This window comes from Drosophila miranda, chromosome XR, assembly GCF_003369915.1.
Source record: "Drosophila miranda strain MSH22 chromosome XR, D.miranda_PacBio2.1, whole genome shotgun sequence".
In the NCBI taxonomy this organism is placed as follows: Eukaryota; Metazoa; Arthropoda; class Insecta; order Diptera; family Drosophilidae; genus Drosophila; species Drosophila miranda.
The window spans coordinates 21,810,862-21,833,919 of NC_046674.1; positions in this window are offsets into that span (position 1 = coordinate 21,810,862).

Consider the following 23,058-nt stretch of genomic DNA (forward strand, 5'->3'; position numbering starts at 1 on the left):
AGCCTTTTCACACCGCCGTCCGGCCGTCCGTCCAAACGTCCGACCGTCCGTCAAGTCCCAGTCGCTGACGCTGTCACTGTCTTGGGGTTTGGCCTCCCTCCTCCTCTCGTTCATGTTCGAATTCGGATTCGAATTCTTATTCAAAAAATGTACTAGTCTTTTTTATTAATATTTCTTCTTTTGACTGCATCGATACGTTTACTGACACCGCGCTACAAAATCCGATCCCAACATCGATCGACTCCAACTCCAACTTCAACTCCGGGTCTTTGAAGAAGTCGTGCTCAATGTCATTAGCGCTGCATCATCCTCCACATCCACATCCACATCCACATCCCTACCCTATCCCTCATTCCAACCACTTAAAGCTGTTGAATAAATCTCGTCAGAAAGAGGCTTTGTTGTGCTTACATTAGCCTCCGTAATGAGCTGATTTTGATTGGAGAATTCTACTTTGCACCACTCCACATACATGGTGTTCATTATGATCGAACAGTCATCGGCAGTCATCAATATTATTATTCTACAATGCATATGAAACTATGTCCAGAGATGACACTTGTAAAAGATGCGATGCCACCACTGGACAGAGTCGGTGATCAAGGTTATTCGCGGCATTGAAGTCGTCTTCTATACCGATGCTCCATACATTTTCGGAGGCACAATAAATCCATTACTTAATAATGTAGGCCCAGCAAGGACCTGCCAGCCATGCATTGCGGGACCAATCCTTTCATGCCTAAATTTATTGAATTAAATGAAAGAAACGCGATGGAAATGAATACGAAATCAATATTTAGTATCGATTCACAAGAACGAATCTTCCGTTTCTCACATATAGACAGGACTGTCTGTCTGTCTGGCTGTCTGTCTGTCTGTCGGGGCATTCCACTAATGAGACTGGAGAGACTTTACGACATATGCCTGGATGTATGCATGGATGTAGGATGTAGGATGCAGGAAGGGGGCTTGGGTATCGTATCAACGTACGCATGTCCGTGAGTATATAACACAAATTTAAAATGTTAACGTTTCTACAAGCTAACATTGAAAATCGTTTAGCGGCAATTACCATCAAATGTTCCCAGCTCTTTGAAGTGTACCGATGTTTGGACGCCAGTAATCCCAGCTCGGCCATGAGCATTTCAAGCATTCCTTTAAAAAGTGCCGCGGATCTACAGCTACAGCTACAGCTACAGCTACAACTACAGCTCCACCATCTCTCAAGCCGAGCTGATCCATGGACTCTTGTGTGTGCATGCGCCAGCCATCCAGAGAGTCAGCCAGCCAGCCAGCCAGCCAGCCAGCCAGCCACAACGGCCCATGTACACGCGCACGCGCACTAAACAAACTATCGGCGTCTGTTTCTGTTTCTGTTTTGCAAGCTGCAATGGCAGCACCACCACCGATCCGATCCGATCCGAACCGAACAGAACCGCAAAGCGATGGATGGCCAGCTCCCAGGGCAGGCCAGTGCAGGCCAGTGCGGGCCAGGCCGGTCTTAAGCCACTGCTAATGCGTTTTCAGCCACAGCATTAGCAGGGAAAACACGCTATGGCCATGCAAATCGCTGGCCTACGCAGGGACTGCTTGGACCTGGCTCAAACACGGCAATGCAAATATGCAGCTCGCTCGGGCATTTCGAAAGAGAGACAACACAGCACAACACAACACCAAGAGCGAGCCGTGCCGTGCCGAGCCGAGCGAATGGGCAAATAAGACAAATGATAAAATGCAGCAAAGCAAAACATCGCTGACGATTGAGGAACAGCGCGGCAGTTCGTTTGGTATTTGAACACTTGTCATTCAATGACTCGGAACCGCTCACATGGCTGAAGAGATCTGAAGAGCAGTCGCTGCGACATGGATCCATCGATTTCTATTTGCTCACAGCAGATGCAAGACCAAGAGTAGCACACACAATCGTACACATACATCGCATGCATACATCTATGATCTATGGGCGGGCCTGGCTCGTTGGAAATGAAGATCCCATGATCATTGGGACGCATCCGTCGCCGATGCGGTGCTTTTATTTGCCAAACGTATCCGCCATCGCCGTCACCGCCATCACCATCAGCAACCACTCTGTGTAGAGACACCCGGGACAAACCCAGCAATCCGTTAAATGTGGGCAAATAGCAGTGTCGAATGTCATAATGGAACGAACGAACCCCGTGGCTATTCAAATATTTGAGGTAGTTGCTCACACAATTTCCCTAATCGCACATCGGCCGGGCATCTGCGACTCTGCGGCTCTTACATAGAACAAGCTCCTACGGACAGATGGGATGGGAAGGGAAGGGATGGGATGGAGACGATCTGGCCAAAAGTACGCACAAACAAATAAAGACAATCCACATAAGCTGTTCCCGACCCAAACACCGCCAGAGCGGAGGAGTTCAGTTCGCGGAGCAATAGGCAAGACCCTCAGAGAATGGAATGCGTGTTGCTCGACAAGGCATTGCAATAGGAAGGACAAAGTCCGTTTATAGGTTTGACAGTAGGGCAAAAGCAAAAGCAAAAGCAAAATCAAACAAGACAAGTACTCCGCCAAGTGTTCGCCCGATGCCTGACGTACTTCTGTACGCATACGCATATGCATACCTAATCGACCACAACACAACACAACACAACATGTGCGGATTAGCAGCAGCTTTTTTTGCGTGCAGCTACGGGCGGGTGCCCCTTGGTGGCGACAGAGTCATAACTATCGGGCCGATCGAACGAACAATCGCACAAGTGACGACAAGAGTCATTGGCAGTAGAGGCATGTCGCCGCAATTAAAAAACGCCTTCTTTGGCATCATATCCACTGGCTTTTGGCATGGCATGTAGGCGCAGGTGCGGCATATGTATGCAAGTTGCGAGCGCATGACGCACGACCCCCCCCACACCCACACCCACTCCCACCACCCGGCCAACGGGTGGGGTATTGTCTATAGAGCTGGGTGGCTCCATACAGCACGCACAATAGCTATGCAAATTTTGTAATACACGCAAATTAACGGCCAAACAAAGACCTGGGCAAAGATCAATCGCTGAGCTGGCGACACTCATCGATGCAGGAACGATACGCTCAGGTTGTATGCCATATACGATACGCATGTCCTATTTGTACATATTTTGGAAGAGGGTATTCCGATTTTGCCCATATGTTTGCAACAAAGACAAGGAAGACACTTGGACCGGATAATCGTATTCTATATGTACATACAATATACATATATGAATCCCGCATGAACAAGTAACCGAATCGATTCGGCGTGATTGATTCGAGAATTCGAGAGATCGAATCGAGACCAAGATGGACTGCCCGAAGCCAATATCGTCATTATCGACACTCATTTCACTCGATCTCGTTTTTCTAGTGATTTGGGGTCATCCGAATCTTACTGAGTATAGCTGAGATTTTGTGAATACTCGTACTGTGGATTCATGCAGGGCTCTAGTAAATACTCGTGTATGGACAGATATCTTGGAAACCAGTTGCTAAAGTAGCTCAGATATATTAAAAACTGAGAGGCTTGTCTACAACGAAGATATAATGATTATGATCTAAAGAAAGACGGAAATGAGTTGATCGTAAATGTCCAGAAGTCAGCGCATACACATGTATTAAATATATGTATCTTGCAACTCTACTAGTACGAGTACCAGGTGTAATTTTCCTCTCAATTATCCCGTATAAGTCAGGGTGTCAGAGTGGAGCTGGCTGTAGGAGCACATACTCGTTATACTGTCATTCAACGGCAGGGCGGGGTGTGACCAAGGCAAGCATAATGCCAGTGTACATATGTACATATAGTAGGTACTACATACATTTCTATATAGTACATAATTATCGCCTAAGCATCTCGTTGAGCATTTTCCTTAAAACAGTCCGCAGCTTTGCTCCGTTTTGTATTACTTTGTTCCGAGAAAACTCATAAAATTACTGCGTAACAAGTGCAACAAGGTGTTATGACGGTGTAACGCGCAGCGCAGCACAGCACAGTACAGCAGTGCCTTCTGCCACCCTGGATGGCAATGGCAATGGTAACGTAACATTGTTAGGGCTAATAGAAGTAAAATTGTTAATTGCCAAACGCTTGAGTTGGGTTTGCCGGTTGATTTATACTGTATACAGTCGGGGCGGGGTTGCCCAGGGGCCCAGGTTGTCCAGGCATACGTGAATAATTACTGCCAGCTATGTGTCAAATGCTCCAAATGTCATGGGAACGCACTAAGAACCATTCCTGCTGCCGTTTCACGGAACAAAAGCTCTAGGAATTCAGCGGCACATTGCAAGGCGAGGTGGGTCCATTCAATAGGTCCTACTCTCCACGGCCGTCGCACTGCAGTTGTACGATATCCACATGTCACATGTCGCATGTATTCTTCATTCAACATTCATTGAGGGGCGAATTAATTTCTAATTCGCATGCAGCCCGGCGATGTCTCGTTGGCCCCGGGCCGGCACTCGGGAGGGAGTGAGTGGTGGCACTACAAACGATATACGATATAAGCAGTTAGCTACACATGTTTTTCGTCCAAATCTGTGCTGTCACGCTCTCATCACGTACACCTCCCTCCGCGCGAGTCGTATGCGCATGGGCATTCGATCGCGAAAGGTATTAAGACTTATTATAATGCAGACTCTGCATAGAACCCTTGCCCCTGTAGAATTTCACAAATTTCTGGATAAAGTGGTGGTTATACATGTGTTCTGTATCACCTTACGGTTACGGGGGAGATCAGGCTCTAAATGAATTCGTTTTTTTCATTGATTATAAAGGAAACAAAATAAACAATAAATATTCGCATTCAAAAGTATCCCTCTGTTAATTATACAATTTTTGGGTCGTTTTCGTCGTCCGATACTTTACACATATCGATGGGAGCGAGTGAGCCGGGGGTTGGCGCATGAGCAAGGCGAGTGCGCAGGGGGCTTAGATCTTAAATAAATTTTGCGACTAGTGCCTTAACTATAAGTAAGTGTTGTATTACTAAGATAGCAGAAAATCTGTTTGATTTGAAGGACATTAAGGATTGAAGTACCTGCGTAAAAAATACGCTTTCTAGTTTCTAAGTACATATGTATAGTACATATCTTTTTGGGAATGTACACACATACATACACACATAAATGCATATGTATGTGCATATCTGACTCCAAAGACGAAGCTAATTAGAAAACTGGAGAACAAGTGTTTAGAGCATGTTTATACGCTGCATGAGCAGGCACGATGACTGCTTCATCTAAAATATATGCATTATGTTTCATGCATATGCAGCAGACGTGTCTGAAAAGAAGTACACCTTGACTGCCTTGAATTGCTCACGCAAAACGCTGATAATGAGCTGGCAATTATCACTTCTTCAGCTGCGACTCCGACACCGACACCGACTCAAACTCAAACTCCAACTCCAACTCCGACTGTGGCTGAAGAAGCACAGTTATCACTTCGCGAACTTCACACGGAATTATATGTGATACACGAATGGCAAGAAACACGGTCGAAATGCATAAAACACTATTTGCTATATGCACCACTATTGCCAGTGGTAACGGTAGACTAGACCCGACTCGACTCGAGACCATGGAATACTTGTGGTAGTTGCAGCCCGTTTCGTGTGGCCAATCTTGGGTCTGCTTCAATGGGATAGCGCAGAGTCGGGGGCCCCGGAATCGAAGCTCTGCCTTGTCGCGTGCACTGGCGCTAAATTGAAGAGAGATTGAATCAGTGACATCGCCTCCAACAGTGTCGTCTCTCAGCGGAACAGTCGAGACTCGAGCAATGCGAAAAGGCAGGAAACCCATGCATCCGACGAGGTCCAAGCCACCAAGAACGATACGATCATAAGATACCCTTTACTTGGGATGGCCAGGAAAGAGTTGCTCTCATCGGTTCTTGTAAGTGTTCAAAAGAGGGGGCCACCAAATATTGTTGGTGCTGGCGATGTTCGGAATTTCATGTGCATTCCATATAGAATAGAACGACTGTTTATGCTGATCAAGAATACATATATGTTACACACATCTGCGAGTATATAATATACCCCTTAACAAAAAATCTTTTGCCATTGAGTGCAAACTTATAATTGATTTTGTGAATTGGTATGCTCCGTCCGGGAGAGTGCGACTGTGTGTATGTGTGTAGCCGACGTTTAATAACATGCTTCCATAAACAAACTTGTTTATGGCCCCAGCTCGACACAATCCGCTAAGAGACCGAGACCGACCGAATGATGTGAAGGGCTCTCGCCACGCTAGCATCTCCAACTCCGTCTCCAGCTCCGTCTCCGTCACTTCTTTGCTTGGCTCTGCATTCATTTCTGCTGCATTTGCAAAAGTCAATAGCACTGCCGCCCACGAAATACTCGCAGCCAGGGCATCCGGGAAGGTTGTGAAAACGTAGCCGGAGAGTGAGAGGGAGGGAGGGTGATGAAGATGGGCATGGGCATGGGTATGGGCTATGGGGAGAGTGCCGGTGAAATTAATAATAATAAGTGCTGAAACAAAACAAAATGTAAACAATTAAAATGGGCTTGTGGTGCGGCTCGCCGATGCGGCGCGACGTTGCCAATTTGCAATTCCAAGCACCGCAGAATCATCATCGGAGGCGGAGCTCCATCGAGAGCCCCAGACGTAGACACAGCGAGAGCCAGAGCCAGAACCGGAGACAGAGGCAGGGGCAGGGGCAGAGGCAGAGGCACCCACCCTCAACTATCTCTCTGCCACAACGTGTGACATTGAGGCGCGAATCGGGCAACTGTTTGGAGCTTGTTTGTAAAACAACCGAAAGGTCACAAACTATTTATGTAGCAGTCCGACCTCTGGCACTCTGTACATTTTCCCCCCAGCGACCAACACCCGTGCTCGTACTCACACATGCCACACGCGTACGCATGTACATATATGTGTATGTATGTATATGTGTACGATACAAACGTAATAATAGTGATAAAGATACAGAGATACAGAGAGTATGTACATATGTATGTATTTCCGAGCAAGTGTTTTAATTGCAGTTTGCGCAAAATAGCAGAAAGGCAATTAATTAATTGGGACCACCCATAGCCCTAGACCTAGCCGGTGCGCATCCACTCCGCCCACTTTACACGCACACACACATACATATGTATGTTCGAGTACGAGTACGCCGGAGATCCATCCGTTGAATGGTTTTGGTGACTGTGTGTATGGGGGATAGATGGTTGTGGGTGTGCAATGTAGGCATTCATACACAAATACATGCATACATACATACATATTCGTACATATTCGTACATATTCAACAGAGTACATGTGTTCATGGAATGTTGACATGTGTTCCCATAGATGTACATGTATGTACTGGTACAAGCACGCCCGCACACACCCGCACACCCGCACACACACACACACACTGCGACATACTCACTAACTGCCACTGCCACACTGCCACGGACAGTTGCAGTTGTCATGTTCTGTTCGTGAATTTCCTCCAATGGAATGGGGAGCAAAACTATGCAGCGTACTACTGCGCGTACATACTCGCACAACCAGCCAGCCAGCCAGCCCCACGGCAGCTCATTTAAATAGCAAATCAGGAATATTAATGGGAATGCCGATCGCCACTCCACACCCCGTCCACACCCCGTCCACACCCCATCCACAGTACTCGAGTCTGACTTAATCAAATTAAACTTATGTGTGCACACAAATGCATTCAGTATATAGGGAAATAAATGCTAAGAAGGGGTGTTGTGCTACTGTGAACTTGAATGATAATTGCCCTCCTATCTACGAGGTATATTCGTCACACGGGGAGTATGCGTAAATATAAAACATTGCAATATACATATAAATATATTCTTAATCAGCAAGTATACATTCATACATATGTATATTGCTATATTCAGAGGAAAATGGCATAGCAAATTGAATTTAAATATGAAATATTTCCATTTTGTAAGTTCAGTATATTTTTCATTTCAATAGCCATACAATAGCCACAGAACAAACAGAACGGAATCTTTAATTCCATTTAAACCATTTTGAAACAAAGCAAGAACAAGGCCTAAAAATGAAAAAATTAGATTTTTATACCTACGTATTATGAAACTTACAGCAAAATATATTCCCTGAAGAAAATTAAAAAAGAAATGCAAAAAACATTTTGCCTGTATATAAATCTATTGGTATACATTTTGTACTCCAAGTTCAATCTATTAAAATCTCAGGGATTTGTTTTCTCTTTGTGTCCTTTTTCCCTTGACTATTTAGTGATCTGTTTAGCAAATGCATCCGAGGTTACACAGTTAGGGAGTATTTATTAGTCGTATTTTCGGATATATTTCGGATTGTAGCACTCTTGTTTGCTCAACCTCTGACATTATTTTTGCTAATTATTGCTGTTTCGTATTAGTAAAGAATTAGTAATGGGGCCATCGATCAAAATCCATTAACATCGGCTGCGTACTTTGCTTTGTATTTTCAATTGTATTTTTTAAATTGTTAGATCGTCAACAAAGCTAGTTTTTTTCCCCATACTCGTATGAAAACTATTTATTTCTTCAGCCAGATCTCCTGCTTCCTCTGCATTTAAATAATCTCAAAGTGCTTTGACATACACACACACGCATTGTGTAGTAGTATTCTTTAATCCGAAGCAATCATGGGAACATACATACATATGTAGTGATCTGATCGGTGTAGAAAAAAAGAGAAGTCCAGATCTCCATTCCAAGATCTAAACGGGTTACTCTCACAGGGCGATATTAATCGCTCATCAGACAAATTCCAAAGCTGTTTGAGCGGCATTTAACAATCTTTTGACCATTTATCTATCATTCTCCCTAAGCTGAAGCCACACACTGAACACTGAACGGCCTGTCCCGGCCTGGCCCGTCGTCAGACATTGTGTCGTCGTGTGTCAGGCGGAGCGATTCTTGGCATAGATGGGCATCAGATAAGTGCATTGGGGCTACGGCTACAGCTACAGCTACGGCTACGGCTACCGCTGCTGCCTAATTTGTTTTCAAAGAAATGCCGCGGCAAGCCCTATTTTGGTAATGCCATCGGATGGACGGACTCTCTCTATCTCTCTCTTTTCCCCCCTCTGAAGCGTCCATGGATGGTCGTCATGAACAGTAGTTTGATTAATACTCGTAACATGGGTTGTACGACCTTTAAAAGCGACAATAAAGGAATAAAATTCAATCGAAACACCTACGCTCCAAAGAATTGATGTACTCTTGATGACATGTCAATGTCAGCCACGAGGAATTTCCCTCTCAAAGATGGGACTGAATCAATCAATGAGATTTGCCACGGATCATACGTATATGTAAGATTATCTCTGCCGAAGCTTAACCTCAATGTCCAAGGACATTGTCCATCTAGAGAGCTTTCCACTATCGAGGCTGATGATCTCAATAGTAGGATAAACAGAAACGATGTCATGATGGTTTCGAACACGGCCTGATCTGTCTGGACATCCACTTAATAAGTAAACATACATACATCCGAGTATCTACACTCATTAAGTACGTCTCGAGGAAGATACGCACTATCGAAAGTGTATAAAACGGATGTCAGAGCTGATACGCTGTGTCATCTGCCCCGTTAATATATTGTACCTTTTTATTCATATTTTTCGTTCCTCAAGAGCCCAGTCTCAGGCTGTGGTGCGCCCTTTACCCTGCGCCCTGCCTGGCTGCCCATTATCAACGCCTCCAATCTAAGTGAAAAGCAAATTGAAAAAATTACTCATTTCCACTTCCAAGGAAACGGTTGGCGAGCCGCTGCCGCTGTCGCTGCCGATCGACCGACCGGCCACGGCCTGGTAACGTATCTGCTGCGTATCTCATTCCCATTAATAAATTTTAGTTTGGTTACTGCTGAGCGTGCTCGTTAGCTATGCTACTGGGCATTTGGTGCTGCTGTTGGTGTTGGCTGCCCCTTTCAATTTCTCGACGGGACCACCCGATTCGACTCCGAGCGGCAGTTCGCGCGCTCATTTGACTGTTTTGGGGAGGCCTGCCAGCCTGGTGGTATTCGTGGCTGAAATTCTTAAAAACAATAAAATAAAATTAAGCAAAACGGCATTTTAATAATGCTGCTGTCGCTTCTGCTGCTGCTGCCTTTCTTTCCCTTAGAAGGTCTCTGCATGATGGAGTTTCAGGTGGAGGAGGCACACCGCTTACCGGCTGCGTCTGCGACTGCGACTGCTTCAACGGCTACCGGTGTCCGTCCGGTAGCAGTAGCTGTGTGTCGGTTGGTGTCCGTAATGGCCCATAATGGATCTTCCTAACAATTTGATGATTTATGTTGTGCACATAGCGGTTGTTGTTTCGTTTTGCTTCTTTATAGTAGTTTTATTATGTTTATAGCGTTTTTGTCTGCTGTCTGGTGTATCTTTATCGCCAAAACCCACACTCTGTTTCCCAAAACGCTGCCCTGGCCGGGCTAGTTAGTGTTGCTGTTGCTGTTGCTGTTGCTGACGATGATGATGACGATGACGATGACGGCTCCGGCGGCGGTCGGGCCGGGTCGTTGCTGCGCCTGGACGGATCGCCGCCGCGCATGCGCAGTGCCCAGCTAACGCTTGGAGTGCTGGAGTGCTGGAGTGCTGGAGTTTTGTTTTGTCATAATAAACCACTAAAATGAGCATATAAAAAGTAATTTTCCGCACCTGTCTGCCAGCGGTACTTCAAGGGCTCTCTCCCTCGAGATAATTTACGATCTCTGTTTAGATCTAATCAGCTGACAATGTTGCCATTTCATCATTTTATCATTTCAGTTAATTGAATTTATGTCTACACGTATGCAGTATATAAAAAAATATAAAGAAATCAATATTTTATTATGTGATAAGATGTACAGAAGCCCTAAATGCGAAGGTATTCGTTTTGAGAAATTTTTAACAGTTTTTCGCATAGAAAATCCCCATGCAATAGGCGCAATATGGAATTCCATAGCTTCGCTTTTTTCGATTGTATAAAGTTTATGTAAATTGATTTTCCCGCGGTGTGTGTTAGACTTTCATCAAAGCCACTCGAAGCCCATCCGGTGGGGTGGTGAGGGGGGGTTGGGAGGGGGTGGTCTTTGATCGGCAAAGAACTAATACCCAGGCACGACGCGTAGCGCATATATATGAGGATCGGATCGGGTATGTACTCGTATGATATTCCATCGATAGATCGTTCGATCCGCATGTCGTCTGCGTCTGCGTCTGCTTCTGCTTCTGCGTTTGGTTTTGGTTTTGGGTTGTCGTCGCACGCAGTTAACAATCGCGTTACAAACAGCAAATGTGTCAGAAATATTGTCGTGAGTCTTTCACATTTGTTTCTGGTACAATGCTCGTAATTTGGGACTTAAAGAGCTTTCAATGTGTCGTTACGGCGTGCGCTGATGGAATTTTAAATTAATTATTTCTTTGACCCCACACAATGTTCGTGCCTTGGAGTGCCTCGCCGGCCTGGGTGCACGGACGGACAGGGCCGTCGTCTTTGAATACCAGTATGGGTACACACTCGCATACTCGCGTACTCACTTATGTGTATGTGTATGTGTATTTAAATCTGAATCTGAATCAATAGTATGTACATATGTACATGGACAATGTACTCTGCTCCGCCTCGGTATCGGTCTCCGACTCAGTCCCATTGATAGTTACTGACATAATAAGCATTATTGTAATGTTCCGATGGGTCTTTGTTCGATTCATTCGATGAACGGATGACCGCCCTCCTGTGCCACTTTTCGTCCACTCACGCACTGGCATGGGGCATGGGGCAGGGGCAGGGGCAGGGGCATGGGCATCGTTATTTATTAGACAAAGTTACGGCTCTGCCTACGAAATGAATATTGAACTGATTCGTGAGTGCTGTTTGTGAGTGTATTTACATGACGACTGGATACCACTGGGATAAATACCAGGCCTAAAGCTGTGCTGTGCCACCACCAGGCCAGGCCAGGCCAGGCGCTTATGCTGGCCGGTGGCCGGTGGCCCCTGTCTTTACTGTGATACTTATGGGACCTACATCCCCGGCAAACTTAATTCGTAAGAAACAATTTGCATACACATACACGAGTATACTCGTACGTCTTGGCGTTCAACAATGGATTGGCAAGGTGTGAATTAATTTGCTCCGCACGCCAACAGTCAACAGAGAGCTGAGAAGGAAAGCCACACACACATCACACACAGAGTCGAAAAGGGGATCGGATCTGGAAGATGCCACTGCCGCTGGCACTGGCACTGCCACCTTTCCTTCCTTCCGTCCGATGGCCACATTCTGGACGTATTTCTACGAAAACCCCTGCATTTAGCATCCCTTTAGCGACAACAGCAGGCCAGGCTTCAGACTTTAGACTTCAGCACTGCGGCCGACTTATCAATGACAAATCTCCAAAATCGTTTGCCTTTGCCTTTGCCTGTCAATTTGGCTTGCTGACACTTCTGCAGCCCTAACACTAGAGAGTCCCCAGTCCCCAGTCCCCAGTCAGTCCCCAGTGTTCCCAGTGTTAACATCCAGACAGGTTTTGTGTACCGTACCACACGCCCGCCATTCAATTCAGTCGCAGCACACCTCACTCCCCTCACAACGCTCCTCTCTCCACCATTCAGCAAGAATATCTCGCCACACATACCGCACTTTTTTGTGATTTCTTGTCTCGACTCCTTATTTTCCCGGTGGGATTTGAGGCTTCATGAATGAAGGGCAAAGCCCGTGCGATGCCGCCACATTCCTCCGAGCATTCACACAACGGATGAGCGGAAGTTGCCTTAGACGGTGGTCTTTCCTTCAATTGAGACAATAAGTAAACATTCTCTGGTCCCTTGGTGAAAGCCCCATGCTTTCCTAGAACATCCTACCAAAGGAGGGAAGGAAGCAAGGAGAAAGTGTCCAAAAACTCTATAGTATCGGTAGCGGCCATTAGGTTTGAAATTGCTTCAATTTATTGGGCTTCAACTCCTACTCCTACTCCATAATTGTGATTGAAGGGGCTTGCTGTTGGCCCAGGCACATTATCTAGTCCGAGAAAAGTAAGCCCAGCCCCACTGGGACACAAATACACCTAGTCCGTGTAGCTGTAGCTGTAGCTGTCCCTACAGTCGCCGCAGAGATGAAACATGAATTTGTCGCCTTATTGCGGGGCTCTTCTGGGGTGTCAAGGGTGATTAGATCTCCGAGCTTCATTGAGCAAAAGGATAAATATCAGCCACGCCACCAGTCGTCAGAGCTTCAGTCTTCAGTCTTCGTCTCCGTCTCCGTCTCCTTCCATTGCAATATTGTCAGCTTTTCGCCTGGTCCCGGTCCCGGTCCTGGTCCCTGTCCCTGGGCCCTGTCCCTTTCCCTTTCCCCATCGAGACACATTTATTTAATCCTCACGTTGCAAACGGCGATTGCCGTTGCCCAGTGCTGCTTAAGTATTTCGCGTTTTGCCAGACAAAGGCAAAAAATACAACAAAAAAATAAAAATAAAATACACAGCGACACAGACACGCTGACAATCGAAATTCGAATTTCTGAATGAAGGCGCAAAGTAAAACAATATCTGATTTGAAGCATCCGGTCGCGATTGTCATTGCCACCTATGCCATGCCACCGACTTGGAGACACGCGTGGTGGCAGTGGCAGTGGCGGTGGCGGTGGCGATGGCCCCATCCATATCCAGCCAGAGACCAGAGACAGAGTCCATGCCGAAATGAGGGCCCCAAAACTCACTTCCTGCGACTGTCTGTCTTTCTGTATGTCTCTCCGTCCGGCCATTCTGTTGCCGTGGCTCTGTCCTTTAGCCGTGGCTGTTGCTGCTGTTGTTTTGCTGTCGCCATTGTCACTGCTGTTGTTGATGGTGATGCTCCAGCCAGCTGCCTGCTGATGCTGCTGGTGCTACCACCACCCGACCCAGTCCAGGCCCAGTCCCAGTCCCAGTCTCAGACCCAGGCACAGACCCGGCCCAGAGCCAGAGCCAGAGCCCAGGCACAGACCCAACACAGAACTATAGTGCGAGTGTGAGATCAATCGTATTTGATTGCAGAATGCGCGGTAGGTAAGCGTTAACGACGTTTTTGAAGTTTCTGTTTCTGTTTCTGCTCCGTTCAACTCTGCTCTTTGGCTGTTCTGTGCTGTTCTGTTCTGTTTTTGGGAGGCAGGAGAGGAGAGAGGAGCTGAGCAGAGCAGCGACAAAAAATTGCGACACGTTATTTCAATTTAAAATGTTTATAATTCAGAGTGTTCCCTGCTGCTCTTTTTGCTGCTCGTTCCCTGGCATTTCGCGAGTACGTACAGCGGGCGAGCGAGCTGTCGCCACTTTTGTCATGGTTGACAAAAACAAAGCGCTGGGAAGCCGAATACGAATCCGAATCCGATTCAGAATCCAAAATCAAAACCAAAACCAATCCACATTCTACTCTACTCTGCCGGGCTCCATCTCCGTCTCCATCCCGGGCACAATGCCATGCCATTAGCGTATTGTATTTAAAGTTTGAACACCGGGACTGTCGCTGGGTTAACGTTAACATTCGACACTAACCCCCAACCAAACGGCCATTGCTGGGCTGCTACATTGTTGGCTTTTGCTTATTAAGTGTACGGGTTGCATGCCTCTTTCCCTCTCTCTCTCTCTCTCTCTCTATATATATATGTATATATAGATTACCACATCATTTTGTTTTTGCGGCGTCTTGCACTTGCAGAGCCACACAAAGAAGCAAGGCACAAGGAACAGCCACAGGCAAAGGCAGAGGCACAGGCACAGGCACAGGCCCAGGAGGTAGACGTGCTAATATCCAATAAATGCAAATTAAATGCACTTACGGCGCCTGTCTTCAGCTCCAGCTCCAGCTCCACTGTGGGTCCCCACTCTCGCCTCATACATCAGGATGTTTTCACAGTTTTATCACTTTATAGTAGTTCCACAATGAGCGAACTGGAAGGGGCTGGGGGGAGGCAAATGGAGTAGAGTGAAAAAGGTTCTCGACTCAACTCGACTCTCATTCAACTTCAACCCAGCAGCCAACAGCAGCGGCAACATTGTTTTCCTGGGTGGCCGAGAAGGACAAGGCTCGGGCATGGGCTCGGGTGACCGATGCTGGTGGGTCCATTAAATGGCAAATACATTTATGACCGTAATTACACCATAAAATTCAAATTATATCAACAAACCAAACCAAACCAAAAACCGCACATTGTGTCCACGGCATGACTCAATCCGAAGGCGAAAACGAAGGCAAAGGCGCTGCCGCTGGCGCTGGCCGGCTCTCCTTGGCCTTGCGGTTCGCCCTGGACATGACACTGGCCATAAACAGACAGCCAGCTGTGTGCCGGCAGCCACAGGCCAGAGAGTCCAGAGCAAAAAGCCAAGCATAGCAAAGCAAAGCCTATTAGAGCTTCAAGTTTAGCAGAGTCACCATTTACCATACACAGCCCTTGTCCCCATCCCCATCCCCATCCCCATCTCGGGCTACTCATTTATTTTTACAAACTTGTAGCACAATAGTCAGCAGAGGCTTTGTCGGCACGCCTACGCCTACACGCCCGGAGAAAGCCGCCGTCGTCGTTGACTTAGAGACCCGGCCCGGCTCGGCCCGGCCCGGGCCCGGATAATCCAGAAATGCTAAAAACTTTTTAGAAGTCATTAAAACCTTGTAGTGGTAAAATTAATTACTTGTAGTTGCAAACAATGTAGCCACGCCGCAAGCAACGTTTCCACTCTGTCCCCGCCCCCGCCCCGGCCCCACTGTTCGTTCTTCTTGTTAGTCGGTATTCTGTTTGGCTTGCCACTGCCACTGCCACTCGAAGTGGCAAGGTCCGAGGCGAGGAAAGGCAAGGCAAGGCAAGGCAAGGCGGCTCCGTTGCTCCATTCGACCAGACTAAATGCATGTTGGTGAAAACATATTCACTTTGGAAATTTATGAACTTTGCGTGTTTTGTCGAATTAAGAATCCAAACGTAAAAGTTTCGAAAAATGTTAGCCTAAAAGCCATAGACCCATTCGCCGGGACTCATGCATATTTATTTACTTATAATTTTGCCCCACGAAAAAAAAACAATGAATTCGTATTAACACAAACAGCGGCTTAAAGCGATTTCATTCAAGAGTACCTCTTTCATACTCGTACATTCATGCCTCTCCTCTCTCTATACTTACCGTATAGAGGCCCATCGAATGGATTACCTTACGGAATCGAACATCTGCATTGACGTACCTCGTGTGTAGTACATGAAGGGCCTTCAACTACTGGATATTATATCATATTATGTTGTACGTATACGAGTATATGTATGTACAATGGACATACATAGGTGGGTCCGCTCATTTCCAAGTGCCATTTCCGCGGACTCAATTCCGTCGCTTCCATTTGTCGATAAATGTTCATTACTTTCAATTAACGCTTCTTAATTGAACATGACGTATTTATGAGTTTGACATCGGGCCAATCGGCGTGCCACCATTGAGAGAGAGGGAGAGAGAGGCTGGGAGGCAATTGCAATTGCAGTGCGCTCTTAATTGATACCAAAGCCTTTATCACGAGGGAGCCAGCGATGCAGACTATAGCGCAAATCGGAAATCGGGAATCAGGAGTCGCGTGTACTCTCTCGCATGCAACAAAATTAGGCACTATCTCTGTGGGCAAAAATAACACATGCGGAACGGCGAGGCGACACTGCTTTGGTTATGAAACCCCATCATCATTAATTGTTTATGGACGACAAAAAGTGCAGTGCCCGCAAACAAAGCCAAAACGAAAGTGCAGAACGAACGCCATGAATCATATTTTGCCAATTAAGCATGATCCGATGTAAGCGGCATCGGCATCGGCATCGGCATCGACATCGGCAAAACCCCAAGCCCATGCCCATGCCCAAGCCCAAGCCAAATCGTAAGCACTAGCATAAGCAAAAGCCATTGAAGGCAGGCATTCTTACACCACGCCGGAAATCCAATGTAGACAGCATTGGCGACTGGGGCGTCGACAACGGTTCGCGGCATAGCCCCGCACGGACGGACGGACGGACTGGCGGACTGGTGGACGGACCGACCGGATGGGCTATTGGGACCACCAAAGAGCAACAAAAATGTGCACACTTTCGACTGCACTGCACTGCACTGCTTTGGACGGGCCGGGCTGGGCTGGGGAAATTAAATGCAAACGCTGCACTCCAGAGCCACCAGAATCTCCACGATTACATTTGCGTTTGTAAATGCGATCGCCGATCATATTTCAGTCGCTGCTCCGTCCGATCTCCGACAGGCAGGGGCATGGGCAATGACCAACGCCCAGTGCCCAATGGGCATTGGGCATTGGGCATGGGCCCCCGATATGTGTGTTGTCGATTTGCTGTGGGGGTCGGACCCCCCAGAACTTTCATTTGATTACATATTTGCATGCGATTGGCATGCAAAAGGCTTTGTAATGTAATCACGAAAATTAGTTCGCGCCTTTGAAGGTCGTGATCGCGAACAAAACTGACGAACATACAAAAGGCCTGCGACATGTGGTACTTTCGGTGTGGCAATAGCTGGAGAGGCACCAGCAGCGGCAGCACCTCTAGACTAATTCTGAACTAATTTTGAATACTATATTATTCTAGAACTGAGCATTGAATCACCTCGTCTTTAGAATGCCTTCAATGTAAATCCCGAATAATTTTGTTATATGTTAAAAGTTTTAAAATTAGTACAAGTTTTCGTCAGCGTCATCGGAATCTGTACATAGCCAAAACGAAAGAAAAAACGAACCCATTTAATGAAATATTCAAGAACTGCATTTCGTTCTGAATGAAGCCCCAGCGCTAAACGATGTCAGCAAAGTTAATTGATCGACCGTTCCACAACCATTCACTAGGTAAATACCCATAAATATGTAGGTGTGTACGAGAGCACCATATTGCTGAGATCGGGGCTAAAATAAGTGTGGAAAAAAATACCGAAAATCTGTGAAAGCAATTCTTCATGGAAGGGGATCTACCTATTGATAGAAAATGAGTACACGTACACGTCTACGTATACGTCTATTTGCTAGAAGGTAACTCTGAAAAGTTTCACCAGCTCTTCAATAGTTCCTTTGTCGGCTTCCGATAAACTGGATACTGCTGGTGTTTTCTGCACTTTTCAATTAATTAAATTAAATAAATGCCCGATAAAATCGGCGGGGCCGAGGAAATTAAATTTATCTTCTTATGCATCCATATTTGGCCCGATATACAGGGTCGAGGCGCCAGCTTATCGCCTGGGTGTCGGTTAGTCAAACGAAAGGCCAGTCCAGCCAGTGTTCAAAGTGCAGAAAGTTTACCGAGTATCGGGAGGTGGCTCTGGCTCTGGCTCTGGGACTGACACTCGATTGTTCTTGACAAAACCTCTTGCCGGGTGGAAATTAATTGCCGGCCGCACGGACATGACACGGTAGATCACGAGACCGAATAAAATCGAACTATTAATCGGCGCACAAGAGTGACAAACATCTATTAGGCATTTAATTAAAAGTTTCGCACTGAACAATGGTTTGACTACTGCCATGGCCGTGTGCAGGGGGCGGAGAGTTGGTTGCTATTGTTTCCATTGATAGCCAGTAGAGCCAGCAGAGCCAGTGGAGCCGAGCAGTAGAATCCACTTCTTGTTGTCCGATACTTGGACAAAGTGTCAAATTCGTGCATTTCAAGTTGCCGCTCTCTCAGATAGCGGCAAAGAGCAAACACAAATATTTGCCTACAATTACTTACCGACCGATAGATAGGCCCTGGCCAGTGGATGCGACAATTGTCTCGGCATATGCTCGTGTGTGTATGTACATAATTGGGCTATCAGCTAGATAGATGGCCAAAAGAGGCGGATGGGCACAGAACGGCAATTAAATTTTCGATGTGGAGATACGCCACGCCGTCCGTCCGATCAAGCATGAAGTGGTTGTGGCGACAGGCTGCCGATCACCCACACCCACAGCCCACACCCATAGCCATAGCCATAGCCATAGCCCTTCTTCTTTGACTGTGCATAGTATGTGGAAAGAATACTCGTATGTGGTATGCGGTATGTGGGACCGGGACTGGCGCTGCTGGCTCCACCGAATCAACGTTAATTGGTGTTGAAAGAGCGTCTGCTATTAGCCATCAGCAAGAAAGGAGCTCGCTCACCCCAGGTTCTCAGACTCAACCCCGAAATTGCAACACCTGTCGTCTGGTCGGCTGGTCGGCTGGTCTGCTCTGTTCTGGTCTGGTATGGTCTGGTGCCGATGCGGAAAGTCAGTGACTATGTAATACACTGTGTTTTGGTCAGCCTAACCGCACAGACTACACTCATCCGATTAAACTTTTAAATAGATGTCAAACAAACTACATTCTGCTAGAAACAAGGACTTTCGTTGTCACCAGGTCCAGTCCAGGTCGAGCCCCGAGGCCCACGGCCCAAGGCTTGTCCTCGATGCCGATGCCGATGTCGATGTCTATGTCTTAGGCCTGCATATTCGCACTCGTACGTCCCTCGGGTCGGCGGACACACACTCCTGCATATACTTATACGGGTGTGTGTACGTACATATGTACATACGTACGGCCATTCGAGCATTCAACCACCGTTGGTCAGGGTCGTGACGGACAAATGTCCGAAATTTGAAACTTTAAATAACAGTCTTTGGAAGCTTGTGTTTCCGGGGCGGGAGGTGGTGGATGACAAGTAAGGTGTCTATTAGACATACTCCGTAACATTCAGCGGTTGGGCGGAGCTTTGATGGGTAGACCTTCTGAAATTAGTTCTGATTTACCATTGTTTCTACGGCCTGACATCGGTGTGACATCGGATGGGGGTTCTAGTTCTCGTTCCCGTTCCCCGTCCCCGACCCGGCCCCGGTCACGGTCCCGGTCACATTCTCTTGTCGCAGATTGTGGGCGTATCGTGTAAACATTAGAGAGGACCACCGCAACCGCTGTTGCCGGATAGAACATGCAGGGAAAACTACAGCTTATATTCGAGAGTGGACTCATTAATTTGTTATGAGGAGTCATTAGAGCAGACATTTAGCCAGGCTCATGCAGCGATAGTTGGAGCGCTTGAACATTCTGATGATTCGAGAACAATGTGGCCTTTTTTCGGATTTGCATATGTACAGGAGGGAAACGGGAGGGAAAGTAAAAATATTTCAGGACCCTAGGTATTATAATGTAATCGCGGTCATGGTAATAGCACGGGTAAACAACTCTGTTGCTCCATCGCTTCAGATTCACCTTTGCTCTTCTTACAAAATCCTTTACAACTTTTATCAGCAGTCCACTATCTTGGCATTTGTATCAAAAAAGGGGATGGGTACAGTACATGGTTAAACTAATAAACGAGAAGCGTCTAAGGGTTTTAGATCCATACCCAGAGGAACAAACCCTAATAATTGAATAGGCACCATTAGATTGGAAGATGTATACAAATAAACTTGTTTCAAGAGTGGAAATATTTGATCGAAAAGTACTTTATAATTAAAATAATTATATTTCCTATTTAAACTAAATATTTTCATATTTCGATTAAATATATTTCCCTTTATATTTTGATTAAATATGGGCCGTATTAAAAGACTTCTTAATGGAATATTTCAGTATGTTTCATTTTAAAATGGGTACTGAGTGTACTTGTGTTACAAGAAAAAAAAAATCGCGTGGAAGGTCCGAAGACGTATAGTGCATTTAACATATCCCATATCCTTCATACCGATATATCCTTTTAAAGATATTTTCGCTTACTGTCACAATTGGGGTTGAGAATTTTCTAGCGACCCTTATTTGACTTCGTTGAAGAAGAATACTTTGGCAATGCTGAAATTGAAACATTCATAATAGAAATATTCCTTTTCGTCACTCTCGGAGTGGAAGCTATAAAAATGAAGTCTCCACACGAGGAAATTTTATTTATTTATTTAGATTCGGTTCAGTTGCAATTGCCTTAGGCTAAGTTTAATTTACAAAAAAACTTAAACAGTATAATATTTTAAAATATTTAAACTTTTGCTCACGGGTTATGTTAAATGCCACTAGGATTATATAACAATTCTGTGTTATAATATTTGAGATCAAATAGGGGTTGTGCGGGATTCATGGTAGTGGTTCTTAGTGGTTGCAGATGATGAAATAAATAACGCTAAATGCTCAGAGCTACCCTCCTTCTGGATTTTTCTTCAATTTCTGGTGCACTGCACTTCGTTGTCATGTATTTGATGTGCTCTTTCCCAGCTTCCATAATAGATTCCCACATTATCTCAAAACCAAAATGTACATATCTCTGGCTGCTGGATATTGCTCCAATTTGGATGGGACTGTCCCCATTAAATGACAGCTTTTCCTAATGAAAATGGAAATGAATTATCAAGCATCAAAGTGCGCCACAAACAAAAATCAAGCAATTGGATTCTAAGTTTAGAACGTCCATTCGATTTTTGTTCTGTTCTTCAATATTTTAGTATGTCTATAGACGTCTGTATGTATCTATCGACATACTCGTATGTGTTGTATGTGCTCTCGGTATATGGCTTTTCGAGTGCTGCTCAACCTGGAGTCCACTTTTGGCAGATCATTATTTTAACAAGCTAAATGTCTTGAAATCTCTTTTCGCAGCTGCAATTTATGGAATCTAAATATGTGACAATGTTTATGGGAATTTAGTTTCAAAACTACAGAAGAATATGATTGATAGAGAAATAAAACATCTATCCTCTAGCTCTCTTTTTAGTAACAATTAGATCTTAAAGTAATCTTAAAGTTACAATACATTCATGGAAGTGGTCCAAAAATGATCGTTCTGCTACTTTTGAAGTATCTTTTCATACCACAGCTGCGCATTTATACCATCCTGTGAAAAATTATAATAGGGTTTCTTGTCTTTGTTTCAGTAAAAGTTCTATAAAAGAACTAGTTTCAGTTATTTGAAACTGAGAATAATTTTTTTAAGTTGGTTTATGTTTGCACTCTTCAAGGTAAAAGTGAAAAGTCCAAGTGTACTGTTGTTACCGATATTTCATATATTTAGTTAAAAATATATTTAGTTTATAGTTGTTTTGTTTTAAACTATTGCGAGTAATTAGTTAAAGTATTTTTTTTATATATAAAAACATACACAAAACAAAGTTTCTACTTTTAGGATGGTAGCAATGCCTATTTATATAGGGACATCAAAATTGTCCACAATAATGGATTTTCCTACCGGAACATTGCCGAAGATGATTCACATGGCCTGTAAACTAATGGCGCAATATCCTTTCCTCGGATGAGACAAAATGTAATATTTAATACCCCTATTGTGGCAGACCAAGAAAGAAACAAATTATAGCCTGTTAGAACTATTAAATGTGGAGGAGTATCAATTATGGTATGTGGTTGCCATGTGAAAATGCTCCTCAACGACAAGCGTCATTCTGGGACATCCTTCTTCGATAGAAAAACCCACTTGACAGGAATAAGATCAGTTGAAAATTTCGGAAAATAGTCGATTAACAGGGTTTTTGCTGAAACATAGCTAAGTGTCTTTATTATTTTTCACACGACTCTATGTATGTAATTATGTAGTTATTGTAGCTATTTATTTTCCAATCGATTTGCAATGTTTTCGCAGGATCAAGGCTGTGCAATGCTCGACTATTGTTGACGAGAGCCACATATCAAAGTTAAAGTTTTGCACAGATTTTTTTTTAGGTAAAAATACATAAAACCTGTATTGTGGTTGTTTTGTTGATGTGAAGGGGAATTGGCTGCGACACTAGAGCTGCCTCGCTCGCACCAATGGCTCAAGGGCCGCAGATAAATGCGCAGCCATTTTGCGGCGCCTAACTAACGAGTAGCAGACAGCGCTGCTGCGCAGGGGAAAATAGTGGGAAATTTGAGCGAGTACGTAGTACGTACGAACGATTAGCCCAGCAGCTGGCTGGCGACGAGGAAATTTTTCGTGTCGAGGAAAATGCTGCCCCATTTGGCAGGAAATTTCCCAGCCACATGCAACGCCAAAGTTTCAGTTGACGAAACGAGGGAACTATATCGGAGCCATGCCATGCACTACGAGCCGAAAACAGCTTTCCCCGAAATCAGTCGGAGCCAAAGCTTTGAGCTTTT